This window comes from Centrocercus urophasianus, unplaced genomic scaffold, assembly GCF_019232065.1.
Source record: "Centrocercus urophasianus isolate 14NV4802_14NV808 unplaced genomic scaffold, USGS_Curo_1.0 seq_4, whole genome shotgun sequence".
In the NCBI taxonomy this organism is placed as follows: domain Eukaryota; kingdom Metazoa; phylum Chordata; class Aves; order Galliformes; family Phasianidae; genus Centrocercus; species Centrocercus urophasianus.
The window spans coordinates 1-14,218 of NW_024884977.1; positions in this window are offsets into that span (position 1 = coordinate 1).

The following is a 14,218-nucleotide window of genomic DNA, read 5'->3' on the forward strand; positions in this document are numbered from 1 at the left end:
TGTCCCAAAGCAGCTGTTTGACCGTTTCCCTTGGGTGACAAGGCATAGCGCTTGCAGCGTCTGAAGGCACGGACTCAGACGCAAATCCAAACCCTTAACTGCAGGTCCTTCCATCCTTTATACACACGCTGAAGCCCCCCCTTGTAGTTTCCCATCCATCCCTACGGGTCAGCAGAGCACTTAACAAGTCTCCTTCACGTCTAGACACCAACTGCCCACACGAGTGCGTGCGACAGTGCATGCGGCTGGGGCCAGCGCTTTGTGCAAGGGAAGCTGCCCGAGAGCTGCACGTCAGGGAGGGACTCCTTGGTCTCAGGCTCTGCTTGCTGTTCTGACTGGCTGTGAGGAACACTCCTGTCCAGTGAGACGTCACTCTGAGAGTGGGGATCTGTGGGAGAGAGGAGGGTTACATTCCTTGGACGTTTGTTTCTTAAGTGTGATAAGATTAACAATGCATACAAAAAGAACCTTCTGTTTATCCTTAGACGCAAACAGATACCATTTTCTCTCTGTCTTACACTCCAGACTCCCAAGGTTTCACACTGATAGGGTCTATCAAGGAGTCTCATAAACTCTTTGCTGACTTGCTCACGGTTACATCTTCCCCCACAGAAAGAAATACTCTAAGCACTTTTGTTCTGTACAGCATCAGGGAACAGGATGGTCACGAGCTCCCTAAACTATGAGAAGGTCTGGCTCGCATTTCTCATGGATGTCCTGCAACAATCTCTCTCTCTCCATGTAAAAAAAAAAAAAAAAAAAAAAAAAAAAAAGAGGACTCTCAATAAGACATATTTCTTCTGCCCAATTCTTTTCCTCTCGCCAGCTTGTGGCACTGAAGAGGTGGGAGGCAGCTGTGACTTGCTGCCGGGCCTTGCCTGTTTTGGATATGTAAGATGGATGCTCATCTTGGATATTTTGGAAACTAGAATTTCATCTCATTCTGCTTTGAATCATGACTTCTGTAGGCCTCTACCATGTTGTTTGATGACACACAGATTATTTATATCTGATTCAAGTCAAGCCCTGAAAAGGAATCCCCCACTGTTGACAACATGAGCTCCTTTCTGTCTCCCCTGCCCCTTCCCTCCTCCTCCTGATCAGGCCTTCTGGGATCAACACGTTTCTTTATGGCCTGGTTGGCTCAGGTACCAGGTAAACACACATCTGACACAAACTGTGAAGCTAGCTAAAAGCTGAAGTGGTCTACAGAATCAAGATTTCAAAGACATTGAACACAAACCTAATTCCAGACAGCTTCTAAATACAACAAAATCCTCTGCTGCAGACAAGTATTTGCCAACAAACTGCGGTATGATGGCAAAACAAGGTCACTCCTCAACACTGCACTGCTTACCTTGGTACGGAACCCATTTCCGGCCTTTCTTTTATCGACTTTGCATCATCTCAGTTAAACATAAGATTTCCAAGTCAGGAGATCGGGACCTGATGCCAAACTTTAAGTGTCACTGTGGCAGCAGGTGCAGTGTAATATGAAAATCACCAACAGTGGTAGAAGAAATGGCAGGGAAAAACATTGTCCTCTCGCAGGGCACTCCTACTTTCATTCAACGTCCCCAAACAACCTACAGTTTCCACTCTTTTATGTTCTTAACACCACATCCTGACAACATGGTGGGGGGGGGGGGGGGTCACTGTGCTTTTTTCTTTATTACTTTTTGTTTGTGTAGCTTTCAGCATAGGACCTGAGGGGCTCACACACATGCACGTATCTGTCCTGAAGCTGACATCCCAGGCAGTTTTGCTTAAAACAGGCAAGCTTCCTGCTATCACAATTCTCACACCCAGCCTAACAAAAGTTGCACTTGACTAGAAGAGAATTGGTCACAGTGGGCATAGAGCTGAATTACACACAGCCAGAGAGAAAAAGAAAACATCAGTAATGCTAAAATAAAGACAGAATTGGTTACTTGAATGTTTCTTGGGATGACTCTGAGGCAATTGTGTCTCTGGCAGGCAGCTCCTGCTATCTCACTTCTGCCTGCAGCCATTCTCAACAGGATAAAACACGCTCCATCATGTCACAGGCACAGCTCTTCCCCAGCAAATTTTTTATACTCATGCACAGAGTGAGACTGTGTCAAGAGAACAATGTCTGTTTCCACTGAAATACACTTATGTCAGGGTTGGTGCTGTCAGAGATGCTGGGTAAGGGACGTGATGTGCAGAGATTTCAATAGCTGGCATTAGAGCCATACTTTCTGAGTCTAATCCTAAACTAACTAAAACACCTACGAGGGTTTAAGTGTGCATAGTTTAAGGAGAAATAAGATAAGGATGAAAATATATGTAGATGCACACAACATAGCTGTTTTGGAGGATGAATGAAATTCACCATGAAATTAACCATGCAAAATAAATATAAAGCAACATGCAACAACTCCTTAGATAAACATAATATTCTTATTTTAAGTTTTTTGAAAGCCTTTTAAATCACTAATTAGAAGTCAGAACACAAAAACTTGACTAAAAATTTACATTCATTACTTCCACCCTACTTTCTTTCTTTAATAACTTGTCATCACTTTAATGAAAATTATTACATTTAACTAGAGAATAAGAAGCCTCCTCACTGCTTTCATAAACTTATTCCAAATATCCTTTTGCCTCAGTTCTCTTTTATGTTATTTTTTTTCCACAGCTGTTGCCTTTGCTTCGGCAACTCCTGATTAATGTCCCGTCATAAAGTGCTCAGACAGCCCCGGCCAGTTTCACACGCTTTTTATGACACCAATGTGGCGTTTATTGCAAGCAACACACTCTTCTTATAGCTCTCCCCTATATCACAGTGCTACCAATCACACTTGCAACAGTTATCTGTGCCCAATAGACGTGTGGCATGTCTTGTCTTGCCATGTCTCATGGTTTCTCATGAGTCAAGGAGCTCCCGCAGAGCCTGATATCTTCCACAGCCCCCTTTTACGTATTCCGTTACCCACGCAAGGGGCCCCCGCAGATCCTGTTACGCCTGGTGACCTTGGCAGCTCCCGCTTTATGTATTTCGTTGACTACATCTCTAACTTGCCTATTTTGTTAACTACACACAACCTCCTCTTACGCTCTTTTTTTTTTTTTTTTCTGCCTCTTCAAGGTTCTTTCCACATCTTTCTCTTTTCCCTCTCCTGCCTGGCCCTATTGTCTCACCCTATTACTCTTCCTTTCAAGTCATCAGCTCAATAGCTCTCAAATGCTTAGACCAGCTCAGCCTATCATGCTCAAAAGTAAAACAATCTATGAATTGTAACGGGTCAAAAAGAGATCTTTCCAACCTTCATCTGATTCTAGTAACATAAGACACATTTGGAGTCTTGCAAATATCTTAGTCATTCTCTTTCTAAAATGAACATATAAGGAAAATGTCAGGTTAATTCTAGGTCCTTAGAGATTATAACCCATGAAGAAAACTGTCTCATACACAAAGAAAACTGTTGCTATAAAACAGAAGTATTTTCCTCTCAAAGTAGACGCATAACATTGCTAAGCAAGAAACTTGCTATTTTTTCCTGTGGAAACTTGTTTCTCATCGTGCTTGTAAGCACCGTGCTACCATGTGTTGTATGTTCATTCTAGAGTATAACATGAGCACCAACAGAGTCTCTGGTTTATCACAAACAAAACTAAAGTTTCTAAAAATGAATCAATATTTAATTAACAAGGTCAGAGAATCACAGAACGGCCTGGGTTGGAAGGGACCTGAAGGATCATGTATCTCCAGCCTCCCGCTACCAACCTCCACATTTAATACTAGACCAGGTTGCCCAGGGCCCCAGCCAGCCTGGCCCTGAACACCTCTCGGAACAAACTATTTCATTTAATGCAAGCTGGAATTTAAGATGAGCTCCACATAACCATGGTCTACCATGATTTAGTATTAAATAAGGAGGTTGGCAGCCCTGTCTGCAGCAGGGGAATTGGAACTTGATGATCACTGAGGTCCCTTCCAGCCCAAGCAAGGTACCCCATATATTTCCAATTGTTCATACTCAACCAACAACAATTTTAACAATATAACAAATTAGCCCTTTATTGAATAGAGTTCAGTGTCTGTGCAGCCAAGTTTGGAGAACCCTCAGGACTGCATGCTTTGCATGAGCACACTTCCCCATCGTTATGTTTTTGGATATCATCATATCATCTACACATACATTTTAAAAACATTCAAGTTTTGTTATCTGTGGATAACGTAAGAAATGCCTGTGCTGTTTTTAAAGGATAAGCAGACTGCTTAACACAGAGGCCTGTTTGCACAAATTGCATTCTAAAGTCTTGCAAGTTATATCCTAGGTGGGAATCTGGATGTTTAATGTATGTTTTTAGAGCTTCCTAGGTTGAATTCCAGACAGATGCTGTTAAAGATTTCATGTATGTGTAATCAATGAATATATGGATGTTATAATTAAGAAACATAAAGGAAAGTTAGGCTAAACAGGTTATCACACTAAAGAAGAATGGATGGAAAGCTTACCCTCATCCTGGGCTTACTGAGAAGACTCAAAGAGGAGCAATCTCCAAAAGAGACCCTCCCCCCATGGCAGTTAGCTCTGAAATAGGGTCTAGGAGAGGTACAGCCAGGCTCCACCCCTTCCAGTAGGGCAGGAGAATTGTCTTCACTTGTGCTCCCAGGGCTGACTCACTGCTCGCCTCAGGTGGTCAATCAGAGGCTCAGAATGTGATTCAGCAGTTCCCATACATACGTATTTGTTGTCTCAGATTACTTAGAGAACGTAGACTTGGAAAAACCATCAAACCATCAGACAAACCATGACCTTTAGGGCTGCAGAACATTAAAAACCAGAGCTAGAACCAGAGATACACATGCCCACAATGAGAGACATACCAGAGTTGCAGAGAAATGAGGGAATGGGGTGTGGGGAAGGAAGAGATGGATGTGAGCTTCCCTCAGAGATGCCCGTAAAGCTATGCAAAATACACCTGGTACTTCTCTGAGGGATAATTTAATTCTGTAAGGTGTGACTGATCATGATCAAACATATCAAAGTGGTGCATTATGTTTTGGGTCAGTTTTCCTCATCTGTGCTATTTTCTGCTTCTATAAAGCATTCTCAGTTGCCATCATTGAAGGTCGGATGTTATGACACTGTTGAGGTTAGTCTGCACACCCCCTGCCCTTTCCCTGCTTAGTTTACAATGAAGTGTAGTCTCCAAACACAATAGCTGCATTAATTTTGCATGAAACTAAGTCGTGACGGATCTCAAAAGGAGGCACCCAACTGCCAGTGGAAATTCACTTCATAAACTCAGCCTGAAGATCACCCAAAATACGGTCCCTGAATTATTCTGAGAGCAAAGCCATGATAACAGTAGCACAGCTGTCTGTACTCTCAGCTTTAACGCAGCTTGTAGAAAGGCTTCAGAGAGTGCTTAAGGTAATTTTACACTGGACCTCAAGAATGGACCACCCAAAGTCTCCCATTGGAGGCCTGTGACTCCCACCTAAATGTGGGATTAAGAACCTTTTCCTTTCCTCATTAATGAATGTAAGTTTCCTTAAACAAGCAGACAAAAAAGTAATATAGGGAATAAAAATCTGTAGTAATATAGTAGCTGACAAGTAAATGTACATCCTTTGGTTTTAAAAGATGATTTTGTAAAAAGGAAAAAAATATATTGCTTGGAGACATTTATTTTTCTCTTGAACTGTACTGTTAACATTTAACATGTAATTGATTTGGAGGTATAGTAATAGAGCATTCTCTGAAATACTTTTCTTAGAATTGCCCTCGCAGTAGATGACTTTAATAAAGTAACTAAAGGTGAGGTAAAATATCTAGTGAAATTCAACCAAAATATGTTCTGGCATTTACAAACATTCTTCTGTTGGATTCAATTAAATTGCTAGCATAATACTGACAAGTGTTCTGTTTAGAAAATCATCCTTCTCCCTAAGAGGAAGCCTTTATTTAGTTCTAATTGATACTAAGCAACACAGAGAATTTGGTAGAGTTCTTATTTCATTCTTATTCCATGTTTTTGACCACAGGTACAGGAGTATTATCTAAAAATGAAGGAACTCCCATGGAAAAATTCTATATAAACGTCTGCACTGTGGTTCTTTAAAAGTTCTGATGCTTAAAAGTGGTGATGCTTTGCCAGCAACTGTTTGTGAAAATAAGGTATGCTGGAAAGACAGTCAGCAATAGCTCTCTCTTCCTTCACATTTCGTTTTCCTCCCTGCAGTGAGTCAGGTAAATGCAACCTTGACAAATTCCCAGGTGTCCTTACAGCACTGCTTGCCAGTGCTGCTGGCCCAACCAGAAATTGAGCATTGCAAAATGTCTGCTATGTGCATCTGGAAATTGTATAGACTGTATCTCCACTGCTGAGTGTGTACCCTCTGATAAGGCACTGTAGTCCTTTTGTTAACAGTTGTACTATAGAAATACAGATGCCTTTATGCATGGAGGAAGGCAGTGATAAACAACAGATGTAGCACTTGTTTCTGATATATAATCAAGATGGTCTGTTATGATAATTGCCACAGATTCTCTCCCAAAATATTTCACATTCAGTCCCCACCATAAAAGATTCTGAAGTGCTGACTGGTTAAAACTTCATTAGTAACATTCCATGAATGTATGAAAACCAAGACCAGCTATGTTTCCCTAAAGTGCCATTCTGACAAGCAGAAATTACAACTTCTACGTCTTTTACCTGCCATAAAGCATAGAATTTGTTATATTACAAAGGGAGGAATGCATGAATTATCACTCAGCCTGTACACACTCTAACAGCACAATTTCCTCCTTACTGACACACACGATGCACAGCAAAATCCCATTCTTTCTCCATTCCTTTGCTCAATTACCATGAAAGAGATATTCCTTTCTATTGCTTGAAAATATTCCTTGTATAATAGATGAGACTGTAATTAACAAGACTGCAAGAAAGGAGAGAAAAAATAGGAATTAATTAATGAGATATACAGACACTGTGGATTAGAACTGCTCAATCTGGCCAACTAGAACAATAGCAGACAGAAAATGTCTGCTTTCTTCTGCTTTCATTAAAAACATTTTTAATTAAGACACCAGCTGAATGGAGGGAAAGGCTTCTCTTTTATTCTTTCCCCAGTAACCTGCAATTTTATGCTTTTCTTCTCCCTACACAGGACAATGCTGAAATGTTTGCCAAGAAATACAATTGGAAGTGATGGGATGAAGCACTCCAAATTCCCTGTTTTGACATTTCAGTATGTTTCAGTGTGACATCCAACCCCCAGCTCTGCTGTCCCTATGTCCCCATGTGCAGCTGATCTTGCCAGTGTGCCGAGCACAGCATCATGCCAGCTGAGCTCTCCTTTCATTTGGAAAGAGACGTGCTGGGACAGCAACCAATTTAAAATGCCTCTTTCTGACTACAAAAGATGATGAAGGATAAAGAAAGAAGCAGGGTATGCCTAAAAACACCTTGAAAAGTGACACCTGAGCTGCTACCAATGTGTGTATGTACTGTGAAATGACAGCACAAATGACTTACTTCACAGGTCTTCTGTGGATAAAGAAACATGGAAAGAAAAAGTCACATGAGTTCTTCAGCTATGCAGACATGGTTTTATGATTTTTGGTTATTGGTATTCCACATCATAACATCATGTAGTGCACTGGGATTTAGAGAGTTAATGCTCCAGTTTCACGGATCATAGATAGTTCCAGGTGCCTGCTTCTCAGAAAAGGAGAACTACATGCTACATACCCAGAGGACTTTGCAGTATTTGTATTTCTATTTTCCATTCAGAGGGAAAAGATAAAAAGCTGTTTGCAGATTACTTTATCCCTTTTTGATTGTCTGGCTCATCTCTGTTGCGGGTGCCGTCTCACCTCAGCATTAGAGAAAGGCTTCAGCTTTCAGACTCTCTCAATTTATTTGACTTATTAACTTCAATTCTAATTATATTGTATTATATTGCATTATAGTGTGTTATCTTGCATTTTGATATCTTATTTAATAAATTAGTTTGTTTCTCCTCAGATCATTGCTGCTCTTTTGTTTTTAGGCCCGTCTGCCTACCCTTTTCCCCTTTTTCCCTTTTGCTGGGGAGTGGGTCTGTGGGTTTCCTCGCCTCACTAGTCACCACAAACCATTGACAGCAGAATGAAAATGAAAAAACATTTCCCATACTTTATCACCTGGTTTTAATCACAGAATCATGAAGGTTGGAAAAGACCAGCAAGATCCCCAAGTCCAACCCCAGCCTACTGCAACCATGCCCACTGACCATGTTCCTCAGTGCCACATCTCCGTGTTTCTGGAACACATCCAGAGATGGGGACTCCACCACCTCTCTGGGCAGCCTGTGCCAGTGCCTCACCACTCTCTGCAAAGAGATTTTTCCTGCTATCCAACCTGAATATCTGAATGCTCAATAAGAGTAAGTATCAGACTAGAAAACCAGGACATTCATTTTACATTGCAGAGCTGGATTTTTTTTTTTTTTAATTTTTTGCTTTTTAATTGTCTCTTCTACGTTCTACCTTTCTGTATTGTGCTCACCAAGACTTTTGTTCATCAGATTTGCAGCCTACTTTCTACTTCGCTGGCTGGTTGTCTTCCCTTGAGAGCACTAAGATTTGCCTGCAATGTAAATACTTTCAATCCCTTTCTAAAAGCCCATTTTTGAAATTTTATGCTCTCATCACTTGGCCTATGGTTGACTGTATGTATCAAAGTTATTACACTACTTACACACTGCTATCTGAAGCGCGGAAGGATTGGTGGGTGGCTGTGTGCACACAACTTTTAATAATTGTATTTATGAATTAAAGATAAACGGCTAAGTATGCAAGATATATTTATTACCTTACTTGTGTGTATCTACACGTTTGAAAGTTCCTTCCTCTATCTATTCCTTCTAGTTTTGTGGAATACGGTAAATAGAAGACGTAATGCACAAAACCTCTCTGTTTAGCATCACAAATTAATCTGCCCTTACAGGCATATAATTATAGGAGCAGGATATCTTTCATGCTGCTTCTGCTGTGTTCCAAGCGAATGAATTGATTTATGAACTTGAAAGAAAATGTTAAGAACCACGTATTCTGAAAAGGCTGTTGAACTGCCACAGATGCTGCTATTAACTGTGATGAGAAGAGCAATATGCATCATTGAAATGGTATAGAATTTCTTGCTAGCACGCTGGAATGACTAGAGCTATTTCAACTGACAAAATAAAATACTTTTTCCCAAAAGTCTGTGCAAATCAATTTCCTTGCTTTGAGTTCCGAAAATAAAAGATAAAGCAATGAACCCAAAGCTGTTACTGTAAGGTGCCATTACAGTTCAGCTGGCAAAACCAAAACGGGACCACTGAGCCAACACCTTCTCTCCTGATTGTGCTTCATTTAGCAATTAAAATTTGCATCTGTGAAAGGTTGCCAAGCCCAACGAAACAAAAAGATTCTTAGACATTTTGCTTGTTTTTCTTTACAAACTTCTTTTGAGTTAGTGAATTCTTTTTCTCCACAGAATAATTTTTTCCTTGAAAATGATCATTTCATTCTTAAGCGTGTTCGTTTTCTCATTAAAAACGGTTTCTGAAAGAGGGAGGAGGAAATGAGGAAAGGCAAGAGACAGCTGTATTAATCACAGAACAGTTTTAAAGAGCAATGACAGCATTATTTTCAACAAATCCATTCAGGAGCAATAAGAAATGAGATTTCTCATGCTGTGCATGAAACAAATCCAGTATCATCCTTCTTTTTGACAATTCAGATTCGTTAGGAGAGGGGAAGGGTGGAAAGGTGTAAGAAAGAACCTAGAGACGGCTGCTGGATGCTAATATAGAGCAATATCCAAACGGAAGGAACAAGTTAATTCAGCAGGCTTTATAATATAGGGTTGTCATCTGTGCACCAAGGACTAGCAATAAAAAATTCATTACTGACACAATACGTTTTACTCCATCAAAGAGAGTTCTGTGATATTAAGGTTATTATCCCCTGAGAACAAGACTTAACTGGCACCTCTAAATTCAGCTGAATATTGGGATGCGCGGGAATTCTTACAGATGTCAACCATCTCATCTGCACTGGAGAAGGTAAAAGCAATTTAAGTTCATTACTCGCAGCATGCTTTTACCTGTAACATCTGTGGAGCAATGACACTAGATGCTTTAAAGTGTTAGATTTCACTCGACTACCAGAAATATATGATGACTTCTCTCTGTGCGTGGATTACCTAGGAAATTGGTTGGCTTATCAGCAGCCTGTGCACATATATCTGAGCCTGTTCCCTTTGTAGAAGTAGGTAATATGTGTCTTATTATTAGCAATCACAAAAGCTATCAACCCTGTAAAGCCATTATTTAGCTTCCCTTTCTTTACTGATTAAGAAGCATTTTTAATTAAAACTGCTTGAATACTGGTCTTGTTACATAGTTATATAATGGAATTAAGACAAAAAAAAGTCAATTCAGGCTTTTTTCAGCGAGTATTAATTAGTTCTATTAATCTTCATTACTTAACACATTCTATTTTGAAAACGATAGTTAAATTAATACAGACCTAAACCAAAGAACCTCAGGTTTATTTGGTTTTGAAGTAAAGAACCTAAGTTAAAAACTGCCTCATCTATCCAGGGAGGATAGAAATCTGACAGGGCATAAACGAGCAGAGCAACTTGGCTAAGTGCCTTCTGACATAGATTAAGCAGGGGTGGAATTGTTTTCTTTGGAGTATCTGGTACAATGCCATCTTTTGGTTCTAGGAGAAAAGCAAAGCTGATAACACATCAGTGTTTATAGTTAATGCTGGGAATTGTTGCACAGAGCCAAGGCCATTCCAGCATCTCCATGAAGGGCTGGAGGGGAGGCCCAAAGAGCTGGGAGGGAGCAGAGTCAGGACAGCTGACTCAATTGGCCAAAGGGGTATTCCATACCATGTGATACACATGGCAGCAGATAGCTACAAGGAAACCCTCAATATGAACAGCACTTGATTCACTAGTCAATACGTGAAAGCAGAGTTTCCTGCAGAAAATACAATGCTCTCATGTTGATGTCTGAGATTAGATGTATATTGATGCCAGTATTCCAATTAGCAAGAGTATAATTCCACCTGCCAAATTTAGGTTGAATTTGAGGTAGTTGAATAGTTGAGGTGTTCAGCTTTTCAGTCCTGATGTTTATATGAGTAAGACACACCAAAACATCCAGGAATTCCAGTTCTGTGCCATGGATGATGAATCAAAAGAGAGAAATGAGCAAGGACTCCAAGTAGGTACAGATCTGGTATAGATCTCCAAACTGAAAGCCATCTCTTCCTCTAGGATAAAAACAACTGTGATGTTAACTTTTCCTCTCTCTCTCTCTCTCTCTCTCTCTCTCTCTTTTTCTCTTTCTTTCTCTCTTTATTAATTTACTTATCTGTTTGTTTGTCTTTCCATGGTATGTGCATAATACCTGCACTTGTAATGCAGTTTGAAACTAAATTCATGTAGATCAGTTTTGCTCACATTTGCCAGTGTAGAATGTTTTACAGTAATTATCATTTAGTAACTCACCAATTTAAATTAGAAGACATTTTTCAGCAAAATTATCCACCACATCATTTGATGCTGTTCAAAATATGACAATTTCGAGTTATATAAAGATTTGCATTCCTACAATCTACTCATCACACATTCTCTAGTGTTGTATAGCTGGTATTTTCTTTGCTAATGCTTTGACATCACTAAAACATAATATTTCACTATTTCAAAATTGCAGATCTGTAATTTTTCAACAAAACAGTGATTTTTAATCAAGAAACAAGGATATTTCAAGGTAAGAAATTTACAAACAAGCATACAATCCTCAAAAGCAGAAATTCTAAGCTCCTATCCAATAGAATTCTAACATTCTAATAGAAGTATTTATACATTAACACTGATACTCATACTTCCCTTCATGTCATCAAAGAAATTTTTTTCCAATAAGCTTCTCAAAAAAATCATGCAATTAGGAAACAATTTGTCCCAAGTATTATAAAATAAACTTGAATTTGTTGGGTCCAATTTCACTCTGCAATCTTCCCTTGACATCAGTAAGTCTTGAGTTTGGGTTGGTTTTGATGAGTTTCTTTTGCTTGGCTAAGTTTTTGGACTATTTTTAATTTTTTAAATGCTTTTAGATTATATCTTCCCTCTAATTTTTTTAAAAATTAGCATATTGAAAGCCAATTGAGGCTTTGTTGAATTATGCATCAGTCCAAGAGTAAAACAATAATACTGTTTAAGCAGCACATCTTCCCACAACACAGGGAAGATATACATAAATTCTCCTTCTGGTCTAGGCACAAAAGACTGCGTTAAACCCATTTTATTAACTTTGCCCAGGTTTACAGTTCTGAAGCAGCCACTTATGCTCAATGTCATTTTAAAGGCATTCATAGAAAAGAGCAACATGGAAACTACTGCCTGCCATATCCAATTCTGTTTAACATCATCTTTTCTTACACAATGAGTGCCATCGTGGTATCTGCCCTGAAGTAAGCTTGCTGTGGTGCCCGGGCCAATGCTGGAGTTCATCACTAATAGTTACAGACATGGTCACTCAGCCAGGATGTCAGATGCTCATCCAGCAAGTTCTGTGCCAAATCAAGTGTCAGTGGTCAGTGACCAGAGGGATGTGAATCAATGCATGTGCAGAACTTGTCTTTTGTCAATGGGACGTGATGCTGAATTGTATCAGCACCTATCGCAGCAGCCTTTAATATGAACATCATCCCTGAAGCTGACAGCCCAGCTGACAAGTTGACAGCAGAAAAGATGAAGAGAAGGAGGGAAGGAAGTGAGAGGCCATTATCTGATACATACGAAATGAAATTTGTCTGAATGTGACAATGCTTTACATTACAGGTCAATATTTGAAGAAGATGGACGATTAACCAAATATTTCTTGATTTACCAAAATCTTATTTGCTTGTCATAGCATTAGTCAAAATTGTTCTCATGAAATTGCAGCTATAAAGGCAGACATATGCTGAATATCCAGTTTTCTATGCATTTGCTACATTTTATTGCTATTTTTGTTTTGTATTTTTAGTCACTCATTGCCTCAGTGTTGAGCACAGCAGCGCAGCGTGCCTGCCATGCGTGCATATACACCGACATGCATCATTATATCTAGGAGCCTGCTCATCTCTTTGCAACTGCAGCTGTGGACTGACAGGACTGTGAGAATGCCAACGGTGGATACGACACTGCTTGTTCCAGTTTCCCCTCCTCTTTTTCCAAGAGAAGAAGGGATCTTGGCAAAGCTTCAGCTGTGGCAGCAGGAGAAGGCAAGGGAAGGGAGAGTGAGCTGGCAGCTGCTGAGGAGTCCAGCTGGAAGCAGAGCCCATGAAGAGCATGGGGTGAGGTCTGCTGCTTTCAGAAGGCTGCACAGGATGGGCAGCAGAGCACACTCAGATTCTGTGTTAGATCCATATTGACAGAAAACTGACTTACTCTGTTTCAGAAGGTCTTGTTTTTGACAATGTGTAACAAAATCTACGTATTTGGTTGTATTCCTGGTACACCTCAAGCTCCTGTGCAAACTGGGCTGCTGTAAGGCATGCATATAGGAGATGCTGACACTCCTACTTACGTAGGTACCCAGATGCACAACATGAAATAAAATAGAAGGCATTACTTTTGGAGCAACCCTTATACATTTCTGACAGTTATTGGAAATGAATTGCCATTTCTGTTTACTTTCATTTAGCTCATCCTAGCTTAGTAGAGCATCCTCATCTCTTGTGTTAATTACAATATGTGAATCTACAATGTTCAACTATTGATCACTGTGCAATACAAAGGAATCATTCACTGAAGATAAATTTGAATGTAATCTAGAAAAATAAAATCCCTGTTACTTTTCTCTCTTTATACTTTTCTGTATAAAGAACTGTGGGGCATTTTCATCTCCCCACTGAAACAAGGTTGAAACATTGAAGGAAATCTCTGATATCTATTACCCTGGAAAATAATCCACCAAAAATTAAGCAAAATCTTTTTTAGTTAAAGAACATAAAGTCAGTGACTGTTATGGTGGTTTTGCTGGACTGGTAATTTACACATGTGATTTACTTCAGGCACATGAGTCATTTCATGGTTTGATTTAAATAAAAATTATATAATTAATATATTACATAAACCACTTTCAAAAGAGTACAGTAGAATCACACTGAAGTGTTTTACTGACCTTTAATTTGTTATAATC